This window comes from Antechinus flavipes, chromosome 3 (assembly GCF_016432865.1).
Source record: "Antechinus flavipes isolate AdamAnt ecotype Samford, QLD, Australia chromosome 3, AdamAnt_v2, whole genome shotgun sequence".
NCBI lineage: Eukaryota > Metazoa > Chordata > Mammalia > Dasyuromorphia > Dasyuridae > Antechinus > Antechinus flavipes.
In genome coordinates, this window is record NC_067400.1 from 458654044 (window position 1) to 458679057 (window position 25014).

A 25014-nucleotide genomic window follows, 5' to 3' on the forward strand; every position below is an offset into this window, starting at 1 on the left:
CCTGATCAGTCACCATTCTAGAATATAAAGAGGGAGCAATGAAGAGTATAAGAGTAGCTAGGAGCTATGTCATAGAAGGACTGTTTTAAGGAAATATATATTCTAGTTTAGAATGGGAAAATTTAAAGGGCACAGTTTGATCTTTTATAAAAGATTTAATAAAGTATTGAAAGTATGAAAGAAGTAATTGTAATAATTCTGCACCTATAATAGAACTTGCCCAATGAATGAATACTATGAATCACCAAAGTACCATCATGGTATTATATTTAAGAAGTAAAATTCAAATACCACTTATTGGGTGACTTCATTTCTCTTTTCTGAACCTCAGTTTCCCTATTGTAAAATAATAATGCTACAAAAAGATAAAGCTGTGAAAACTAGAAGGCAATTTGGCAGAAAATATACTTAATACAGATTTTTATAAGTCATGATATAGTCCACCTGGACAAATCATATTATATAAAAAGTTGGGAATGAAAGGTCATATATTTCACACTATAAATAAGAAAAGAATCCATAAAATAAACTATACCAATTATATAAAATTTTTTAAAGATCTTTAAAAATGAAATAAATATAGAAAGTCAAAAAAAATGGATTGGGCAGCTAAATGACAGAGTAGATAAAGCACCAGCCCTGAAGTCAGAAGGATCAGAATTCTAATGTGGCCTCAGATACTTAATACTTAGTAGCTATGTGACCTGGACAAAGTCACTTAACCCCAATTGTCTTACACACAAAAAAAATAAATAAAACAAAATAAATGGAGTGAGGAAAAACTGTTTCATCAAACATCTCTGATAAAAATTTGACTACAAAAATCTATAGTGAGATGAATCTTAAGAGCTTTCATCAAGGATTCAAACAATGTAATAGATATGAAGAATTCATTTTCAGAAAAAAAGTAAAACAATAATTATCTGAAAGATTGTTCAAAATTACTAGCAATCAGAAAGAAACGATTAAAATGATTCTGAAGCATCACCTCACATTTATCAAATTGGCTAAGGTGAAAAAAGACCAAAAAAAAAATTTCAATGTTGGAAAATCTGTGGAAAGACAAACAAATCTGATGAAATTAGTCCATCCATACCAGAAACTAATTTTGAATTTTGTAAAAAAAAAAAAAAAAAGTTACTGTTGTTCATTCCTCTTAATCTAGTTATTCATATAAAGGCTTTATATGAGCAAAATATTCACTGTAATACTATTTTCAATAATAAAATGATAGAAACAAATCAATTGCTCAACCTCTGAGGAATGGTTTTACAAATTGCCGTGTAGCATTGTTGTTCTTTGTCCTTCATTCTCTAAGAGCACCATGTCATCAGAGAGGTGATGCTATGAAATGCAAATGAAATGGATTTAAGTGAGGGAGGGCTGGGTAAGGTCACCTGCCTCCCTCTCTCCTCCAAAGCCATCTGGGTCCAGTGGACAGATAGAGGGCCAAGAGATGGCCCTGGATACAAAGGGAGACTTTGGCCTTTTTAAGCTAAGTCACCTAACAATGACCAACTTCGAGTGGGCCTAAGACTTACTGTTAACCAATCAATGAGAACCAAAGTAATTTGGATTTAAGGCATGGTCTTTAAGAAGGAAGGAAGGAAAAGAGAAAGGGAGGGAAGAAGGTAGGGTGGGAGGAGGGAGGGAAAGAAGAAAGGAAGGAGCAAAAGAAGGAAGGAGGGGGGAAGGAAGGGATATATTGTATTCTGTTAATATATGTAAATATAGCATATGCATAATATACAAAACACAATGTATTACATATTACATATATATGTATGCATATATATATAGATATATCATAAATTCTTAAACAACAAATTATGGTAAAAGAATATAACAGATTATCATTGTGCCAGTTTGAAGGACAAATTGAGGAATTGAAAGAAACTGAAAGATCTATTTTTAAAAATGATGTACCTTATGTACAATCAAAAATATACAGACTATAAAACAAAATGAAAATAATACCAAAAGCTAAAAAAACCTCAGCAATTATACAATGGCTAATGTTTCTTCCACAATAATAAGGTTAATAAAAAACATAATTGGTTCTGACTAGTTTATTTATCAAGTAGCTTTTTGTTCAAAAGTCTATGAATCTTAGTTGTAATAAAGCAGATTTCAATTCACCAAAAGGAAGAATTTCTTAATAATCAGAACTATCCAAAAATGGAATGGTCAGTCACAGAAGAAACTCATTAGAGTTCCCTGTCAAAAAAAAAAAATTGTTCCAGCAAAGCAGTAACACTTGTCTAGGATACTGGATTCATGATTTAGGTTAGAGTTGGATTAGAGAGACTATTTTTTTTCCATCTCTATGACTCTCATTAATAAGTAACCAAAGATTAGCATACCAGTAGCTGAAAATAAGTCCTTTTAGGAAAACGGTCTTGGAATGGGTGATGGGATACCAAAAAAGAAAATAGGGATAATACCATAGATTCAGAATTTTGTCTATGAAGGGCAGGTCTCGTGACAAATCTCAAGTCAATTTCAACCTAATTTAAAGTTTCATTCTCTAAATATAAAGACAGTATCTCAAGAAAGGAAGAGGAAAAAGCAGAAGTGGGTGATTTGAGAGGTAAAAGGAGAAGGCAACTTAACTTATGCTAACTGTTAGATGTTTCCTTTATACTCCCTGGCAATTCAGCAATACATGATTAAATCAGAAAACGCTTACCTGACAAACTGCTGGAATATTGATTACTCTCCTTTTTCACTTTAATTGGATCAGAGTGGGAGAGAACAAGCCTGACTTACAACAATGCTGAAATCATATTATGTGATGAACATAAAAAGTCCATAAGGTGTTTACCACAAGTTTATTACTATTTACAATCTACACTAAACATTTGTTAAATTGATGTCCTTGTAAATCATGACTTTTCTTTAAAAACTTCTTATTTATAACTCAATAAAGATGATGATGTACAACAAATTTTCAAATACATCATTAAACTCCTCTAAAGCTGAATTATTTTTCAACATAAAAATCAGCAATAAACACTTCAGAATCTAAAACTGTCAGCCTGTTTTAATAGATGAATTCTGCAGAGATATGCCTCACTGACTAATATTGATTTCACTTAACAAGGGTTTATTAGATTTTAAGATGCTCAGAGTATATGTCTGGGTCACACAGAATGGTAAGGCTCCCATGTTCTGACTTATGAAAATATGCTATTTAAATCATCAGGTTATAAGGCTTGTATTTCTCACTATCAAATTATGATTTGATTAAAAATCTGAAGGAAAAACAAATAACTTTGTTTTTTCCTCTCATTTTATTTTATTTTGTTTTTAGTTCTAAATTCTCTCCCTCTTCCATTTACTAAAAAAGCAAGATAATAACTTTAAATTGGCAAATTAAGTCCAAAATCAATCTAAGAATTTTATAACTAGAAAACACTTAAAAGATTATCTCTGCCAGCATCTTAATTTTACAGATGAGGTAAACAAGGCCCAGAATGGTAATGTGCCCAACCACACACTTTAGTGAAAAAGGAGAGCTAGAGCTCCAAGACTATGCTTTCTATATAGATACCCCTATTTATTCATTATTTAAAGAGTCCTAATATATGACTATTTATTTTGAACATTTTAAACTAGATCTGAGATTTCATAAGGAACTCTCCAATGAAGAAATATACACTATCAATTTAAATCTTTTATTCATTTATTTGGTTGGTTTTTTGCTAAGGCAATTGGGGTTGAGGAACTTGCCCAGGGTCACAAAGCCAGGAAGTGTTAGGTATCTGAGGGCAGATTTGAACTCAGGTCCTCCTGACTTCAGGGCTGGTGCTCTATCCACTACACCAACTAGCTGCCCCTACCAATTTAATTCTTTACATGCCCTGTTACTTAAGAGTTAGAGAAAGCTTTTTTCAGCCCTGAAATATTAGTTACTTACCAAGGTCAAACATAGGATCTGAACTTTAATCTTCTTGGCTCTAAAGCCAACTTTAATCACTATGCCATATTGTTTCTCATAAAGTATGGATACTGCATAAAAATGCCACTCCAACATATTACAGTTGTAATCTTAACCTACCTATAACTATTTTGTTTGATATCATTAATAAACAATAATCAGACATTTAAATAAATGAATGGTTTTAGGGGCATATTACAATTCAGAACAACTTGGGGGGAGGAAATTGAAAAGGTGTAAGTTCCTTTTAAAAACTGCCTAAAGATGTTTGAACTTAAATCTTCTTTTCTTCTTTATATAAATTTTCCCATTGCAAACAAAGGCATTAACAATCATTCTGCAATCTACCTTTTTTCCCAAAAAATTATTAGTAAAATCAGCAAAAATCATCAGGTATCATGTTAATTATGCACTAAATATACAAACACAAAAATGAGATAGGCTTACCCTTAATGACCTCACATCTGAATAAGTTAAATAATACATAATACAAGTCAATTACTGGTATTAATACATTTAGGTGAATCTAGGTTATTTCATTCAGAGGTTGTCTTATGCTCCGAGGTTACCCCAACCAAAGACTATATAACTCAGTGGCTTATACAGTTTGTTCCAGTGTGATCTGGGGTAGGGAGGCACTAGTAGCTTCAATGCATTTCCTCCTCATCTGACTCTTAGAAACACCTATCAGATGGTGTTCTTGAATGTCTTTTTACTATTTTTATCATTAATTTAACAATAAGCAACAATCATAAGTATTACATGATAGGGAAAGGGAATAGAACCATGCAAGAAATACAACTCCTGGCAAATTTTTTTTGAGGAAAAATGCAGTTATGTAGCAGAATGAAGAGAACAAAATACATGAAAACAAGCAGGTCTGAATTCAAATCCTTCCTCAGACACAGATATCTTTGTGACACTGAACAAATCACTTAACATCTCTTCATCTCAGTTTCCTTATCTGTAAAAAGGGAGTTTTTACTATAAGGATTTAAGCACTGATTTCCTAGGGTAGTGAAGGTAAAATTTATATACATATACACACATACATATAGATGTGTATATATAATATATACATATACACCCATTTAGAAGTATATATATGTACATATACACACACATAGATGTATATATTAATATAATGAACTGTCTTTAAGGACACCAGAGTTTCTAAGAGTCTGAGATAAGAAGCATGCGGACTGATAGAACAAAGATATAGAAGTGGGTGATGGAGAACTCTGTAAGGATCAAGTAAATCAGAAACTAAATCTCAGAAAGTAAAAAATGGAGGAAAGACAGGAAAGATAAGAGATAAGATTTCAAAGAAAACTAAATCTGAAATGAAGAAGTTTATATTTGATTCCCAAGACAATAGGCAGAGAGCAGTTTGATTATTTGGCAGAGGGAAGGTGGGAAGAGGCTACAGGAGCAGATGTGCACTTTAGAAAAATCCCCTTGGCAGCTGCGCTGAAGATGGATTGGGGCGCTGAGAGGCTTTTGGCAATAAGACCAGTGAGGAGGCTGCCACAGAAAAAGGATGATGAAGGCCTGAACTGGAGTGATGGTTGTATGAGTGACGGGGAGGGGACCACAGACTTTGTGAGACTAAAATGATAAGATCTGGCCCTTGGATGGATATGTGGGTTGGGAGTGGGGGGGGTTGAGGAGGATGCCAAGGTTGAAACTTGAGTAACCAGAACTATGATGCCCTCCTCAGTAAAAAAGAAATTTAGAAGGGTATGGGGGTGGGAGCAGAGCAGGAATAGAAGATAATTAATCATGGTTTGGACAACTATAGGACATCCAGTTTGAAATGTCTGATAAGTAGCTGGTGATGGGGGACTAGAGTTTAAGAGAGGAACTAGGACTGTATAGAAAGATAAGTGAATCATTTACATAAAGACAATTAATTCCTTGGGAGTTGTCAAGATATTAGGAGACATCCAGTTTTCCAGAGCTAAGGCCCTGTAAGCAAGCTGTGCCCTGAGTGTGGAATAACAGCAATCCTGTGCACTCACCCGCTGGGTGATCTCAGCCACAGAAAAATCTCAGAATTATTTCTGGTCAGGAAGCCCCACTATGAATCAAACATATTACATCGTTGCTGTTATTCCTCACTGTCAAAGCCACAGCTCACTATGCAGCCACTGGCATAAGTCCTGAAATCTCCACACATTAAAGCAGGCTCCCCACGAGGGGCAGGGTTCCAGCACATCTGTCTTTGCCTCCAAGGTGTTTCCCTCACTTTGAGACTCTCCTGTCTCTAGTCTGCTTTATTCAGATCCAGCTCCCCCAGGTTAGGTCCAGTCCCATCCAACTGACAGAGCTGAGGCGGTCACTGACAGACAGAATAAAGTCCAGGCAAAATTTGCATGCATCCACAGCAGGTTTGTCATCAATGATGACCCTTAAAAGGATCAGTAAAAGAGGGAGAAGAAGTAGAAAGAGAAGAGAGAGGGAGGACAACAGTGCCAAAAATACAACAGCAGTCAAGAATGATGAAGAATGAAACACCATCAGATTTGGCAGTTAAAAGATGATATAATAATAATAGCTATTTAATATATTTGCATATATAGCTATATAATAATAATAGCTATATGATTATACATGGCTATATAATAATGGCTCATAATTACAGCTTACTATGTGCCACAAATATTATTTCATTTAATGTTCACAAATCTAGAAGGTAGAGTTATAATCCTCATTTATGGTGAAAAAACTTAGGTGAACAGGATGAATTGCCCAGGTTTACAAAGCTAGTTAGTAATCTGAGGTCGGATATGAACTCAATTCTCTCTGAGTCCAGGGTTCCAGCAATCCACTGCATCACCAATAACTTTGGGAGATCAGTTGCTGTCCAATGATGAGGTTAGAACTCATATTGAATGGAGAGGAAGCAGATGTGCAGAAATCCCATCTTGGAAGAACTATAGGATGACTATTTTCCAGCAATGTGGGCTCCAGTGGGGGTTTGTAAGGATGGAGGGTGGGAAATTTGCACATGCTTGTGGGCAGCATCAGTACTAACAGTGGGCGAGTACTCAAAGACAATATTCAGAGGGATAGTGTAGTTAACAGTGTCAAGGGTGGCAGAGAAGTCCAGAGGGATAAGGAGTGAGAAAGTCCTTAGATTTGGTGGTCAGGAGATCTTGGGCAACTTTTCAGAAAGGAGTTTTAGTTGAGTGATGAAGTCAGAAATCAGACTGCAAGAAATAAAAGAAGGGATGTAGAGAGTTCAAGTTGAGATGGCTCTTTAAAGGAATTTGGACAAGAAGAGGAGGTAAGATGGAGAGCAAGCGTTAATTTTTTTTGAAGATGGCAAACTTGGATGAGTTCATAGGCAGCAAGGAAGGATAGGAAAAAATCAAAGATTAGAAATACCAGGGGATGATAGTAAGACAATCTGCTGGTGACTGTGGGGAACAAATAGGATTAAAGGTACATGTAGAAGAAGTGGTGTTGGAGAAAAATCCGGTCATCAGAGAAAGGAGCAAAAGGGGGAAGTAGTAGGGAAGGATGCCAAGAATTGTAGGAAGAAGATGAGGAAAGAAGGGAGACAACCTTGAATGGGCGGTCTCAAATTTTCCAGCAAAATACAAGGTGAGGGCCTAAAAGAGGAGAGAGTCAAGAGAGAGATAGGGTGGTTGTGGAAGGCTTGAAAAGGGAAGAAAAGAGATTGGAATAACCACTATGGGAAGAGAGATAAAGAATACCTAAAAATACTAAATTTATTAAGGGTTTTAGCTGTAAATGTTTCAAAAGCAGAAATCTTTTCCTAAATCTGTTTGTCTTGTTCATCTTTTCTTTGTTCTTCCACTCCTTTTCTACCCACAGCAGTGGCAAAGGAGAAAAGTTGTAGGTAAAAGAAAGCCATAAAACATGCCTTTTCCTTTAAAATATCAGATATATTTGTGGACTAAATGGATGCGAACCCATCTATCCACATCTTTGTCTTGCTTTTTTTTTTTTTTTTTAATACACAAACTGAGTGCCTGGCATATAGTAAGTAATAAATGCTTGTTTAATAAATAGTGGTCAAAAGCCAGCTAACTGTACTCCTTCCCAACACACTGCTATGGCTTTCTCTCAAAGTACTGCTTTTACTTATACAAGCTCTTTGGCACATGGCAAGTTAATGAGGATAATAAGCTATTCCATCCTAATGATGAATTTTCTACAAAATTATGCGCTGGTGACTGCAAAAAATTTTGGAAGTTCTCATCAGCTGCTCTTAATGTAGTTCTAATTATTAAAAAAAGTTACTCCTCACATTCATATAAAATCCACTTTCTTGCAACTTTAAATCATGACTATTAGAACTCATATATGTTTAGTACAGAAGATCAGATCTACCTAACGAGAGCAAATTGGTAGGAAAGACGGGAGAAAGATCCAGGAATAGTAGCTTTCAGAATAGCGGTAATAAAAACTTTGACATTAAAGTCATCAGAAAACAGATGGCACAATCTATATTAATATATGTAAAAATAAACAGTCATTTTCTATTTCATATAACTGTAACCACTTTTTTCCCTGCCATAACTGTACGTAGTCCTTGGAAACCGCTAATGAAATTCACTGCAATAAAAGACATTCCTTTAAAAATCTTATTACTTTAACTCTCATAAAAGGAAGAATCATCTACCATTACCACATTCTAGGTACTCTTCTTTAGTAAAAAAAAAAATCTTATTATACAAAGCTGTCCTGACCTCAATTGATGTATTAATAAGTACCTATGAATGAGGTAAGAGAATAGAGGTTATATTATAGGAACATGAGGAGAAAAGAAGAAAGAAGAAATGAAAGGAGATGGGAATAAAAAGATTAATTTGAGATACCCAGTGAGAAAAAGCTCTCATTTTTCTCAAAATAATCATAATTATAAGCATGTATAAAGACATCCTTCTATGGAACTACTAAATCTTCTCTTCTTAAATTAAGCCAATGAGAAAACAGTATTTCATTTACAAAATTTTACTTAATAAACAACTTTCCAAGAATTATATGACATGCATTTATTAAAAGACTCCTCAGTGGAGGGGAGTAACACACAATGTTTATAAATCACAAGTACTGAGTTGTAAAGATAGGATGGGGCCAGAAAGTTTTAAATGCCAAATAGAAAAGTTTGCATTAGTTCCTGAAGGCAGTAGGGAGACACTAGAGTTTATTAAGTATAAAAAAAGAAACACAGTCAGATTTGTACTAAAGGAGAATCAGTTTGGTAGCTATGTGAAGAATAAATTGAAAGGAAAAGATTTGGGACAGTTAGGAGGCTGATAATAGTCAAGGTAAAAAGTGATGAGGGCCTGCACTGAAGGTAGTGATTATATAAGTGCATAAAAGAATTATGGACATGAAATATATTATAAAACAATGGTATTAATCTCAAATAGAAATAGATCTCTATAGGTTCACTCACTGTCTTAGAAAAATAACAAATTTATTAAATATAAATAAATAAATAAATGAATAAATAAAAGAAAAATAACAAATAAATATTAGCCATGTTGTATAATACTTTTATTTATTTTGTCAAACATTTATCAATCATAATTTAATCTAGTTCTGAAGGCTAGAAGTTTGACACTTCTGAAGAGGAAAATACTATAAGACTGGCAATCAACTTGATATGTGTGGTAAAGGAGAGCATGGAGCCAAAAATGATCTTTAGATTGGGAATATGCATTAATGATAATGAAATTATTTTTATATATATGCCCACCATACATTTGCCCAGGGCCCAAGTGTTTTCATATAGCATTCACATAAATTACCCCATGTGACTTTTATAACAAATCCTAAAGTAGGTAAGAAAAATGCCATACCATTTTATACATGAGCTATACAAATGAATTCTCCAAGGTCACATGGCTAAAATTCCAGGCCTCTGTCTCTCAATTCAATGTTTTATGTACTATAACCTTTTACATCTCTGTATCAAGAAATACTTGCAGATCTTAGGGCTAATATGGCTAATTTAAATCCAAAAGTAATCTAAATTCTCATTTCAGTTACTCATTTTCAGTTCAAGTGATCATCTTCAAATTTTCAAAGTAAGAGTAGCAGAATTGACCACATAGTGTTTCATAGAGATATGGATGAAAAATTTTAAAACAGTCAAAATCTCAACTAATGGAAATTAAAAAGAGAAGGAGACAAAACACTCCTGTGTAGGATGGGAAAAAGAAAGAAGATACAAGGTTAGGACTTAAGAGTTAGATAATTTATCTCCTGAATATGAAGAGCTAATAACATTTGGAACTCAAAAAGGGATTTGGATAAAATGAGTGTTAAGATAAGTGCTTATCACTTAAATTCTTAATTTGGTGATTAAGATCTGTAGAAACCTTTCTGACAGTGTAGGGCTTTGCTGAGATACCAAAAATTAAACTTACCAAACTATAAAGTCAACAGGAATGAAAGAAGTTTTTTTTTTTTTTTTTAAGTCAAAGAATCTTACCGTATAAGCAAACTGTATGTGGGCTGTAGAAATTTTCTTCAGCTTGCATCAACACGGCCTTGTCTCAGATCTTAGCAGTGATAGCAATTACTGTAAAAACTAAAAAAGAAAATGACAAAATTAAACATTCATAAAGAAAAACCCAATTAAAACATTTTAAGAAACCAAGGTTTAGAGTATAAAATCTGAACAATTCAAATCCCTAAACTAGTTCCCTTTAGTGTTAATGAGTGCTTGAGGTATGCAGAAGGTTATTAGAGATCTAGAAAATATAATATTCACTCACAATCCCAGAAGAGCTATAATACTATCTTTAAATGCCTATAGTGAATGTGAAGAGGATAAACAGTCAAAAGAAAAGAAATGAACTAAATTATAGACAAACAGCTGAAAAATTCAAAATATTAACCCAACATATACTTTCTGTTAAGCATTCATTTATGAATTCCACATACTGACCAGGGTATATGTGAATAAAAAGGCAATAAAATACATGTGTTTGGGTCACCATCTCTGGGCAGAAGATATAAAGCCATGTGGACTCATTTCTGACACATTTATACAGTGCTAATTCTAGAGGACAGGTCAATGATACATGTATAATTCCACAGTGAGACCTGCAATAATCTATGCAACTATCTGAAACCGTGCCCAAAATGTCACTAAAATGCACTTATCCCTTTGACTCAACAATATCACCTCTAACGGGTCTATATTTCCAAAGAGAGGAAAGAAAAGGGGAAAGAATGTCTATGTGCAAAAATGTTTACAATACTTCTTTCTGTTGTAGCAAAGAACTAGAAACTGTAATAGGTGTCCATTAATTCTTAGTGTGGCTGACTGAATGATAGTATAATGATGTAATGGAATACTCCTGCACAGTAAGAAACAATGAAAAGGCCCATTTCAGAAAAATCTGAGAAGACTCACATGAAGTGAGTGACACACAGGGAAGTGATTGGAACCATAACAACAATACAGACAATAACCAATAACATTGTAAAGGTAAACAAATGTAAAGTACTTAAGTATCTCACTTACATAAAATAGGAAATAACAGAGACAAAATGAACTAGATATGCTAGGTCTGGGGGGCAGACTCACACAGAACCAAAAGTTCTAGAGATCTCTCTGATAGCATCCTTGATTTCCCTTCCCCCTCTTCGGCTCTATCCTTTATTGCCTTTGCTCTTTATTGTCCCTTCCAACCCAAGTGTCTCATTTTAAAACTTAGGTCTGACCTTGTGTGAATTAAAACACATCCATAATAAAGGCTTACTGCTTTTAGCATCACTGTCTGATGTGACTTTTTGTGAAAGTCCTTAAGTCCCAAAGCAGCTTTAATAGACTGGGATGGAGACTTAAAACAATCCCTTAATCTTTCAGGTCTCAGTTTGCTCATATGTAAAATGAGGGGACTGAAAAAGAAGGTCTTTTACGAGTTCAATCACATACACAGTAACAGAATTGAATTGAATCTATTAATTGTGATATTGAGTAGTGGGCCTAAGAAAGCAAAAGAAAGAAATGTTAGGTCAGCTTTTACTTTTCAAAAAATGCTTTTCAATAGGAAAAAACCATCTAGCATTAACATCTACAAATTGAACACCTAAAATTTTAAGCAGAGTTAGAGGTCAATGGATGTTTTGAAAGGTTTTGCTTCCTACGGGGAAATTTAGAAAGAGAAAAATAAAGCATCAGTTTAAACCTCTATAGAGAGCTTTTTTTAATAAAAAAAAAATTGAATCAACTTTAAAAATTCCTTCTAAATTCTAAGAAAACCAACAGTTATAGACACAGTTTTTAGTAAAAAGTATATATATATATATATATATATATATAAAATATATGTATGTACATTTATAAAATATAATACATAAGTATATATGTGTGTTTGTATGCGTGTATTTTTTTTGTGTGTGTATACACACACACACACACACACACACACACACACACATATATGAAGAGAAAAAGAGAGAAGGAGAGAGAAAGGGAGAGACAGACAGAAAGAGATAAGAGACAGAGAATCAGAGAAAGAAACAGAGAGATAGAGACAGAGAGACAAAGACACAGAGACAGAGATACACACAAACATAGAGAGAGAGAAAGAGAGAGAGATTTGTACATAGCTACATGTATGTAGCATATCTTTATCCATCTATTATCTACTTATTTTGGAGGAGTAGGCTGGGGACTGTGACTTCACTGAAGGTTTTCTCACAGCTAGCTGTGAGAAGAAGTGGGAGAAAAATGGACAAAAAATTAGCTTAAAAGTAAGGAAAACTATGATTCTGATCCTGTCTCTGCCACATGCATACTGATTGTATGACTCCAGGCAAGAAACAAAATAGTGTTCTAGTCAAATTTCAGTCCAGAAGCAGCTGAGAAGGTGCCAATCTGCATTGGTAGAGAAAGTTCTTCACTGGGAGAGCTCATTACACCAGTGATGTTACCCATCAGTTCCCAAAATACAGACAATAGATGGGTGGAAACATGGACAGGGAAACCGGTATATGATATGTTCACTGGAAGACATATTTATGAGAAAAAATTGTATTTTTAGATTGTAGCAAATTAAAACCTCTCCTAAAATCAATGTGTACAGTCATAATTATTATATATGATTGAGAATAATTTTACTATTTTCAATTATTATTCTTATTTGAAATTTAATCTTTGTCTTCATGACAGGATGTTACCTATGATACAAGAACCTATTCCTCAATTATAACATTCTTGTAGTAAAATGTGATCATTTTTTACATATTACTCTTTAAAAGAATATACTATAGCAAAAAGTAGTAGCTGCTTGAACTCTGCTAGCATTGTCAATTTTGTCTTCAATTTCTAAGTGCTGAAAGAAAGTTCTTAGGTACTGCAAAGATATTTTTGGCCAGATAACCTCTAAGGTTTGCTTCCAATTTTAAGTTTCTATGATTTCCTGAAGGTTTATAGAAAAAAAAAAGTATTTTCAATCAATATGACTGGGCAGTAAAGCAAGACACTATCATACTTGGAGTGAGCTATCTAGAAGTCTGCTGTTGGCTAGAAATGTTTCTGCTCCTTTTATGCAGGAATTCTTTTTTAAAGAAATTAAGTTCACATTGATTCTTTCATTAGTTTTAGATTGTGTAACCACTCATGACATAGCAGCTCTTGTTAAAATGAATAAGTAACTACAGCAACATTAGCCGGACTCAATAGACAGGTCAATCACAATGTAAGGGGTCCTGAGTGAATGGGGAAGTAAGCTCTTGTTGTGGTGTTTATTCAATCATATCTGACTCTTCTTGACCCCATTCAAGGTTTTCTTGAGCAAAGATAAAACAGTGGTTTGTTATTTCCTTCTCCAGTTCATTTTACAGATTAAGAAACTGAGGTAAACAGGATTAAGTGATTTGCCCAGGATCATACATTTACAAAGTACATGAGACCACATTTGAACTCAGGTCTTCCTGACTCCAGGCTGACTCTACCCACTGCACCACCAAAATGGATATTTCAGAGGTTTGTCTTTGAGAACCTAAGATCACTCACCTCTATGGCACAATAAACCACTAAAGCAGGGTGCTTTTATTCTGAAACATGTCATTATAAAGTTAGACTGAAGGCAGTTAATTTCTCACTTTGGTATTTATATTTCTTAGTAACTAGGAAAGTGCCAGACACATAGCAGACAATAAATATTTTTTGATTGATTGATAAACTGAACTATACTAAATTCCTACATATTAAGTAACTACAAATTCTTATCTCCCTTATAAAGACAACCAGAATGGTTGAATCCATGACATTGAATATAAATTGAAGGAACTGGTACTGAGTTAATCAACTTGGACAGAAAACTCAAGGGACCACGTGGTACTTGATTTTCAAGTATTTGATTAATTGTCATTGGAAGATGATTCAGATTTTTTTTCACTAAAGAATTTGGAGTAATTAGAATTTGTAAAGAAGCAAATTTGGGCTAGATGTCATATGTACATAAACCTATAAGGTGAACAAAGCATTTTTCCTCATAACTATTTTTGAGAAGTGGATGCTATAAATATTATCTCCATACTACAAATGAGGAAACTGAGAGGCACAGAAGATAAGTAATTTGAAAATTATCAAATGTTTTATTTTCAGAGCCAGATCTGAAACCCCAGTTTGCTGGCTTCAAATTTCAGTACCTTTCCTACTAAACTTTAAACTACATAGGCCTCAACCTTTCTTTCCGTGTATCTCCCTTTTTTTAAAGTAGTTCTATGTCACAAAAATATTTTTAAATACAGATGCTAAATGCTAAATGCAAAAGCAGAATCTAACTTTATTATAAAAGTGAATATGAATTTCAGCACTGCACAAATGTGTTTAGTTATCATTGCCAAGATGTCATCTATTAATAGTTTTATGTCCTTAACCTTTAGATTCAAATTCTAAGGAGTTTAAGATATTAATGTGTATTAGCCTATGAAGTTAGACAATAAAACAAAATTTTATAACCTTGAATATTCCACTCATCCAAATTGCTATAGTATGGAGATTACCAGTTAGAACAAATTAATGTATGTTTAAAATGTTACATATTACATTGAATAAAAAAGTAAAAATTATCAATAACATTCCACAAACAAGATTACCAAATGATTATAGGAAAAACATGGTTGATAATGAATATTGTGATTAGTTTTATTAGTAACAAGACATTACTGCTGAGGAGACCTGTGGTAATACAAATAAGTTTCTGATATTCCATGCACTCTTTAGTGCAATTTTTTTTAATCAATTCCGCTTTAGGAGAACTGGATTCAAAATATTGCTTCAGATACGTACTAGCTGTATAAAGATGGATAATGTACTTAACGTCTAAGAAATTCAATTTCCTACATATCAAGTAAGAATGTATATTAAAGTATTTTTCAAGGCTTGAAGCATTATAAATATACTGATATTATGGATAAAAGAAACAGCATGGTATAGTCAAGTGACAGAGAAGGAGGAAAGAGAAAAAAGAGAGACAGAGAGAGAGAGAGAGAGAGAGAGAGAGAGAGAGAGAGAGAGAGAGAGAGAGAGAGAGAGACAGGCTTAGAGAGAAGCAGAGAGACAGACAGACAGAGACAGAGAGACAGAGAGAGAGTACACACTGGCCTCAAAGCCAAAAGGAGCTAGGTTCAAGTCTCACCTCTGACATACTAGCTGTGTGACAATTCTGGGCAAGTCATTTAACCTGCTATGCATAACTTTTCTGAAGACTGATTTTCTCCCTCCTCCATTGCTTCACATTATTTTATTAAATGATTCTACTTTCAATCTTTCATCATTCTCTTCCATAAGGTTTGACAACTAAGTTGATATTCTCAACTTTGTTGCCACACTTCTTCATATATCAAGGAGATAAAAATGCTTTTTGGACAAAGTCATATGAAGGGCTCTTTTGGCTTCCTCCCCATTTCACACCAATTAAACTTCTATAGTCAGAATCAGTGTCTTTTCCTTATTGCAGGCGCCATTTTAAGCATCACAGGCTTATCTGAATTGGTCAGATTGGAGTTCTTATAATGGTATAAGCATATGATCTCCTATTTATCCATTTTTCTATTTTGGTCTTGGATTTTATCTTTGCTCTAATGACTCAAAAGTCTGACCATGTAAACAACTGATTCTGATAAGACTTCTACCTCAGTTGTTTCATACACAGTAAGGATGTCAATATTGCTATGACCTAGTTCCTCTCACAGTATGCTGTCTCACTGGACAAGGATTTCATGTCTAGAGTACCAACATTAAAAATATACATATAGATAGATAGATATATTTATAGACATATAAATATAAATATTATATCCTGACATACTTCTCCCTTTTATATCACTCCATAAATATGGATGCAAAAGTGAGCTAGATGGAACTAAAGGCTGTTTTTAATAATTTTCTTTGCTCAGTGGACTGCTGTAGTTTAAAACTACATCAATTTGTAACCATTCTACTAAATAGTGATAAGCCTATCCATAGTTAGAGCTAATCCTCTAGATATTAAATGTGAAAAAGTTTATATCAAAACTTATTACTTCTGGCAATTTTCTGGATGAAAATAGGCTTAATTTTGTTCCAAAATTCCACCATCACATAATTTATTCTACATAACTTATTTATTCCAAGAATTTTTCAATATTTCCATCCCATATCCCCAGTTTAACACTGGATTATGTTGACATATTTGAAACACAGAAGTATTCTATGGACCGATTAATTTTAGAAATATTGATAAGGTCCAATGACTATTTCAAAGAAATGAGGAAAAATAAATGAAAAAAAAAATCAAATAATTATTGATGAATTCAGGAATAACAAACTAAGACCAAAAATCTTATCAGATCACCACTGCACATCTGGATAGGTGATTTCATAAGAAACTCAGAAATCCTATTCTGGGTCTTATACCATTACTCAAAATCTGTAGGCAACAAAATCCACTTAAAGATTAGATTGGAAAACCCTGGGCTAGCTTAGCAGTTCAAAAGAACAGCACTACTAAATTAAATCCTTTACCTCAACAAATTCTCCTGCCTTCCAGTAAAAAAGAGAAATAATCACATCATGAAAACATAACAGTCTACAACCTGGGAAATCATCATAAGATGGGGCTGACCAAGAAGGCTGTCTTCATAAAAAAGAAATGATTGCTTAGTAAAATGTGCCCACTATAAAAGAGAGTCCCAGAGAGCTTTAGTACACAAGAGCCCAGCTGTACTCATCAGGAGGGGCTTGCCTTAAAATGCCACTCTAGACACACAATCACTCCCTAGATTTTAAAGTTGGGGTTAATTTGTATTCTGCAAAAGATTTCTGCGCTTATGCAGCATATCATTTTTGTCCCATACTTGCATTGGAGATAGCTAAGTCTGTTCCAGTGAAGCACACTTTTTTCTAGCCAAAACCAAAACAGAGTTATTGACTTTACCAATACTTTGTGATATATTTCTTTCCATAATAATAAGCATTTCCAAAATATAAATTTATCAAAACATCATTAAAGGCTCTCATCTAATATTACAGTATTTACTTATGGTTGAAATAAAAACAATTCAAAGTATTTTAATTTAATTAATTTAAACCTATTTTAATCTTCCATTTAGTCCCCTTGTTTTCAAAGAAATTCATCCATCTAGGGCATTTTGTTATTTCTGTTCACTCATTTCAGCTATGTCTGACCCTGAGAGCCCTTATCTGTGGTTTTTCTCGACAAAGATACAGGTTTGCCATTTCCTTTTCCAGGTCATTTTACAGAAAGTATTAAATGCCTTTCTCAGGATCACATGTCTAGTAAGGTCAAAAATGCACCCAGAAAAAGACTCTTCTTGACTCCAGTTCCAAGACTCCATTTGCTGCACCATCATGCTGCCCCAATTCACAGTGTACAGTTTCTTAACATAACATAACATAAAATTTACAAATACTGTCATATCAAAGACTTTCAAATAAGAAAGAACATAATAATATGTAAACAACTTTGACACATCCCCTGTGAAGAATTCTACCATACAACTTCCAGCCTCTACTTGCAGTAGGTTGCTTACCTCACAGAAATTTTTAAACTTCTCTTTCATGAAGCTCCTCTCTTTACTGTACTAAACCCTATCTTTTTTTCCTACAGTCTCTACTTAAGCATCCCCAGGTGTTCACCTCAAGCTTCTGTCTCTGCTGGTGATCTTAGCTCTTTTTTCCTTCTCTACACTAGTGAGTCAAACTCAAATATAAATGGGATCCACTAAAACAGATATAAAATCCCTGTGGGCCACATGTTGACTTTAAAAACCACATATTAATATTATTTATGTTTTACTATTTTTTAAATTTTATTTTGTTAAATATTTTCCAATTATTTTTAGGCTTGATATCTAGAAAAACTTTCTTTTGTTTTATTTATTTTTAATAATATTTTATTTTTCAAATACATGCAAAGATAGTTTTCAACATTCACTTTGGCAAAACCTTGTGTTCCAAAGTTTTCTCCCTTTCTCCCCGCTTCAAGCTCTCCACCATAGCAAGCAATACAATATAAGTTAAACAAATATATTTCTGTATTCATCATGTTGTGTAAGACAAATGAGATCAAAAGAGAAAAAAGATGAGAATAAAACAAGCAAACAACAATAACAAAAAGATAGAAATACTATGCTTTGGATTCATGTTCAGTCTTCATAGTTCTCTCTTTGAATAATGTTGGCACTTTCCATCTTAAGTCTATTGGAAATACCTTGAATCACCTCATTGTTGGAAAGAGTTCATTACCATTGATCATCACAAAATTTTGTGTGTACAATGTTTTCTTCATTCTACTAATTTCATTCAGAATCAGTTCATATAAGTCTTTTCAGTCTTTCCTTAAATCAGCCTGTTCATCATTTCTTATAGAGCAACAATATTCCATACATTAATATACCATAACTTATTCAGCCATTCTCCAATTGATGGGCATCCACTTAGTTTCCAGGTCCTTGACACCACAAAAAGGGCTGCCACAAACATTTTTGCACATGTGGGTCTTTTCCTCTTTTTTATGATTTCTTTGGAAGTCAGATCCAGTAAAGATACTGCTAGATCAAAGAGTATGCAGTTTTATTACAATTATATTTTAATCTAGTTCAGGCAGCACTCAGGACTGTTGCAGACAATACACCATTTGTTTGACCCTTCTGTTCTACAATATTGTTTGTACAACTCCTGTGATGTTTACTATAGGCTATAGGTTTACTATATAGGTTGAGGTGTAGGATATGCTCAGGGAAGTCTAGAACTTCTGGTGTGAGGGCAATGTAGCCCTTTTCAGGATCGCTTTCTACCTATGGTGTTCATCTGATCTCATCTGTGGCTCCAAGGAGCTGAAGCATGCACAATAACCACATTCCCAGTACACTGTTTCAGCAGACAGGACAAACCAGGTTAGGGGTAGCTATGGGTCTCAAACTTGTTGGTGAGCTAGAGGGGCTACCCCAAGCTTATGAAGACTTCCCCTGGTAGAATGGGTAGATGAGAACAATCTGTTCCAATGGCCATGAAGGCAGCCAAATGGATTCTGTGGAACTCTTAGAGCTTTAAGATTAGACATCAAAGACAACCAAGATCATGAACTTCATCTTGAGCCATCACCAATCATCTTCCCACTCTCTCCTGCCACTAGACAGTAATAACTCTGCAAGAAAAGAGGCTGAAGATTTTGTTCAACTTTGCCTCACTTAAATCCAAAGACATCACCCATACCACTAACCATTTCTGCCTGTCTTAAAGTCCTATGGCAACAGGTAAGTTACAAAGCACAGGTAGATACACCAGGAGCTGTAGTCACAAATCTGTCCACAGGAGGCCCAGGCCAGAGGATGGTCTTCTCGCTGGAAGCAGCAGTGGGATTTGGCAGCTCCCAAACTGTCTAAGCAGCCCTTTAAGGATCACAGTGCTCATGCCCTGGTGTGAGGAAGGGGCTAGAAAAGCTATCTAAAATCTGCTTACTCAACCCTGGCATGATTACCATGATACCCAGGAATTCCACCTTGTGATTGAAGCACAAAAAAGTGGACAAAAACTTCTGCAAAGATGATTCCACTCGCCATCAATACATGAAATATGTGCACACTTACAGACAACACAAGATCCCGTAGACCTGACAGATGAACAGCTCTTGTTGCAAGAGAATTAAGCAGCTTTTCTATCTAAACAGCAGCCCTGAGGGAAACAAAACTGGCAAATAAAAGCAGCTTAGCGAAGTTGGAGCTGGATACACATTTTTCTTGAGGAGCCATAATGAAGGGGAGTGACAAGAAGCTGGTGTAGGTTTTCCAATCAAAATTAATCTAGTAAACAAGCTTGTGTGTGTACCAAAAGGAATGAACAACAAGCTTATGATAATAAGATTGTCACGTACAGAAAAATGGCATGTCTATGCTCCCACCGTGACAAACCTTGAAGAGGTCAAATAAAAATTTTAGGAAGACTGGAGACTGTTATCATCAGTGTACCAAAAGAAAATAACCTTATAATTGTGGATGACTTTAATGCTACAGTAGATTTATACTACCAGACATGGCAGGGAGTCCTTGGGAAGAATGGAGTTGGAAACAGCAACAGCAATGGCCACCTATTCCTGAAAATGTGTGCATCTCATGATCCTCTCATCACCAACATTGTCTTATCTATCTAAGGTTTACCTAAATGCAGTGAAACGACATGGATAAACCCTTGCATCAAATACTGCCATTTAATAGAGTATGTGATTGTAAGGAGAAGACATGGATGAAATGTGACAGTGACAAAGGCAATGTGTGGCACAGACTGCTGCACTGATCATAGACTTATCCTCTCCAAGCTAAATATTTACATTCAACAAAAGTGGCAGTCCCAAGGCAAAAAGACTACCAAAAGAAATAATGTCAACAGGTTGCTTCCCTGAGTGAAAACAGTTCATTGCTAACTTAGAGGGAGAGTTGGCAAGAATTGAGTAGAAACACAGAATCACTTCCATTTGAATTGTCTTAGGAAGATTCCGAAGGTGACCTGACAGGATACCAGACTCTGAGGTCCTTTCTCAAACCAAACTGCCAAGCATTTCCAACTCTGGTGCAGAGAGCACAATTCCTTTGGGCTGGCCACATTATTCAAAAGCCAAATGTACGTTTGCCAAACAGACTATTTTGTGGAAAACTCACACTGGGCAAGTGCTCACAAGGTGGTCAGAAGAAACAATACAAGGACACTCTCAAGGGCTCTCTTAAGAACCTAACTGATTGTACAACATGGGAGACCCTGGCACAGGACCACCCAGCGTGGTGGGTGCTGTATTCTGTGAACAAATGAGAATTTGAAAACCTTTAAAAAAAACCTGAGATAGGCAAATTTAGAGAATCCACCTCAAATGTTCACATGGACTATTTGAGCCTGACTATGGTAGAGCATTCCAAGCTTGGATTGGTTCAATCAAGGCACAGTAAAATACATGTAACTTGACTCAAATATAGTAATGCCATTTTGGTTGTCTTTGAGCATGAAGGACAACCATCAAGTATAGGCTGCTTTGTACTGTTCTACATATTATATATTACATTGTCATGTGAAAGGGCTTTTAAAATTGCAAAACATTCTGCAATAATAACATCAAAATCTCATTTTACTGCCTCACTTCAGGATACAAGTAATCCTGGAGATTTTGGAAGTAGGATATAAGAAGTTGATGCTCAAGAACCAAGCGTTTTTGAGGACAGACCTGGCAACAGACTATCATCCCCCCCCCCCAAAAAAAAAAAAAAAAACAGACAACATAAGGTTTTAGAAGATCATTATCAAAAAAGTTTCATTATTAAGTGGTAAAAATTCTATACATATGAATTTATTAAATTATATGCATGAAAATACAGAAGAGCTGAAATGTGTCTTTGAAGAGAGAGTATCTATGTTGTTGAAATATGGATTTTTCCCCCAGGGCTGCAGTATTATTCCTTATAAGACTATTGATAATGTAATGATTTTTTGGAATGCTTTATCAACCTCATTAAAAGCAAAGACTTGGCCAAAGTATAATTCAAATGCACAGGATAACAAAGCACAATTTGTTCACTGATAGACCAATTTTTTAAAAAATTTCTGAGCCTGTAAAAATTTAGATGGTACAAAGATTTTTGGGTTTTATATTTTTTTATATTCAGGCTTTAATGGCCCTTTCTCTGTTTGTAATTGTGATGACCTTTCTCGCCATAATTACACCTCAGCCAGAATCTTGCAATCACATATAATGAATGAATTAAATCATAGGTATGAAATAGATTTACTCTTCACTATATGTGGCAAATTGTCAAGTGATGTCCCTTCCTATTCTATTCCATTTTTCTGATTCTAATTATTGATTTTAAATTATATTACTATTTCACACATATACAGATATTCATGAAAAAAACAGAAATTGGATAGTGTATGCAAAATATCAGGTGTGGGGTAGCTAATTAATGTTATAGTCATTTAAAGGAAGGAACAATCCCTGAGCACTGAATAACTTCAGGAAATGATTCAGGAAAAAACCAAGACTATCTGAACATTAGGATAAGAGAGATGGAATAATAATTACTATTAGGTAAAATAGCCTGTCTGCTAGCCACAGTTACTTAATCTTAATCTCAATGCATTAGAATTTCCTTATAAGTATTTTGATCTTTGCATCCTCTCACCAAAAGGATAGCTTTTTAGACTACAGAAATAGTCTGCATTTGCTGAACCAATCAATTGCTCTGTCTTCCACTTCATGCTGCAAAAGGACCCCCCTTCTTTCAGTTTTAACTCTAAATAGTTGTCTGTCTACATTTATTTTCTTAAGTATTTTATTGGTAAGGTATAATTGCAAGAATCTCAAACACCTTAGAATCTTTTTAGAGACAATGACATTTTACAAAAATATAAAAAAGACAAAATTAGAAGATAAATCATTTCAATAAAGTAAATATGTTGTATTTCTTTCCTTGTTCTTTTAATTTTACATTTCCAAGCAATCTAGTTTTGTTTTGTTTTGTGGTTTTTTGGTTTTTTTTTGGTATTTTCTAACCTTTGTAAGTAATTTTTTTAAAAAAATTTGACTTTTCCCATAATTCCTAAAATCATAAAGTCTGAGTTCTCAGAGAAAAATATCTCCTCTCTATATTTGAAAAGCACTGAATTTGAAGTCAAAGGACTTGACCTTGAATATTGAACACCTACTACTTAACTACCCATGTGACCCTGGACAAGACAAACGTCCTTTCTAAAACTCTTATTAAAAAGAAAAGTAAAATGCAGCAGAACAAATGATTCTGAAGACCCATTCCAATTCTCAGTCCTGCAATGATCCTCTCTTCCATAATCTGAATGTAAGATTGAGTAATCCCAAATTACTATACAGTAATGCAGAAAGCACAAGGCTGACAAGAAGACACAAACTACAACATAGCCAAAAAAATTATATTATCAAAACTAAGCCAGATACTTCATGGATCAAACATCTGGTTTTCCATAAAAGCTTTCAACTTATTCCAACATGGTAGTAGAATATGAAATATCATAAAGTGAAATAAGCAAAGAAGGATGAAATTAAAGTATCAAATAAGTGCCCAAATGATTGGAGACCATTATTATCACAGTAGAAATGAAAGAATTTTAGAGGTCATCAAGTTCAAATGTTCATTGTGCTGTTCAAATGCATAAAACTCCTATAAAATCTCTAATTGAACTTTTCCAGACACCAACTTCACTATTTTAATGGGCACTTTACTCTCATTTAGAGACAAATTTAATTGCAGAAGATTTCTTTATTTTGTGCTAAAATTACCATAATTTTGCCTTCTAGAACCATATTGAATAAGTCTTTGTCCTTTTCCAAATGCCTGATGAATCTTTCAAATATTTGAAGACAGATAATCATGTCTCCTAGAGACCTTTTCTTTATTAGATTATAAATTATAATTCTTTCAATTATTCCTCAAGACATTGTTTATTGACCCTTCACCATCCCAGCTGTTTTCTTGTAGATGTAGTCTGGCCAATAAACAAAATATGGTTAATCTATAAATTCCCTTGATCTGGACATTACTTTCCTAATTAATACCATTAAATTTCTGTCATCTTTGCACAGTTATCTTATTCAATGTCAATATAAGATTTTCCATGTACCCACACGAGATTTATTATTATTAAAATTGGCCCATGTATTGTTTGTGTATTTTTTTAAAATTTTGAGTCTCATCCAAAATATTGTTAACTTACCAGGTTTATGTCACATTCAACTCTAATAAGCATATGTTTGATGAATCCTATAAAATGCTGAATACTTTAGGGTCCTGTGGCAAGTTACTGAAGATTATCAACCAAGTTACCATCAGTTCATTAAGCATCATATTAAATATAGTTCTTTAGCCAATTATTCTGTTGCTAGGTAGGTCATCAAATAGAGCACTGAATCTCTAGCCAAATTCTCATCTGAGTTTAAATGTTGCTCAAATACTTACTAGCTTCATTACTTCAGGCAAGTCACTTAACAATCTGCCTCAATATCCTCATCTGCAAATGGATATTAAAATGGTATCTACCTCCCAGGATTGTTGTAGGATAAAATGAGATAATAAGAGCTATAGAAATGATATTTATTATTATCAATTATACTAAAACCAACTGTATTTCTTCATTTCTCCACAAAGATATCACTGGATCTAGATGGGTCTGGAAGGGAAAGTGAGGCAGGTGACCTTGCCCAGCCCTCCCTCATTTAAATCCAATTCACTTGCATGTCATGGCATTCGACAACAAAGGACAAATGACAACCTCTGTGAGTGGTAGTAGGAGCTGCCCCACTGGAGACCCAAGGGGAACTAGCCAATGGAAAACACAACTCACTCTTTCCTTTCTCCTTTCCTCCCTCCCTCCCTCCTTTCTTTTTCCCTGTTTCCTTTTCTCCATCCTTCCCTTGCTCCCTTCTTTCTTTCCTTCCTCCTTTCCTCCTTTGCTTCCTTCCTCCTTTTTTCATCTTTTCCTCCCTTCCTCTCTCACTTCTTTTCTTCCTCTTTCTTCCTTCCTTTCTCTTTTTTTCTTCTTTCTTTCCCTTATC

At 34.4% G+C, this 25014-nt stretch overlaps 1 protein-coding gene across 3 annotated transcripts in view; it reads right to left on the reverse strand.

Moving 5' to 3' along the window:
- The window catches only part of WASF3 (WASP family member 3), a 181364-nt gene that overhangs the window by 85727 nt on the left and 70623 nt on the right, over positions 1-25014 (reverse strand). For 2 of the 3 annotated variants that reach the window (XM_051986551.1, XM_051986549.1), the window contains exon 2: positions 10416-10514. The gene's annotated coding sequence lies outside the window, so the exon portion shown is untranslated. Of the gene's footprint in view, positions 1-10415; positions 10755-25014 lie in introns of those variants that run through there. The other variant, XM_051986550.1, reaches the window with a different exon arrangement.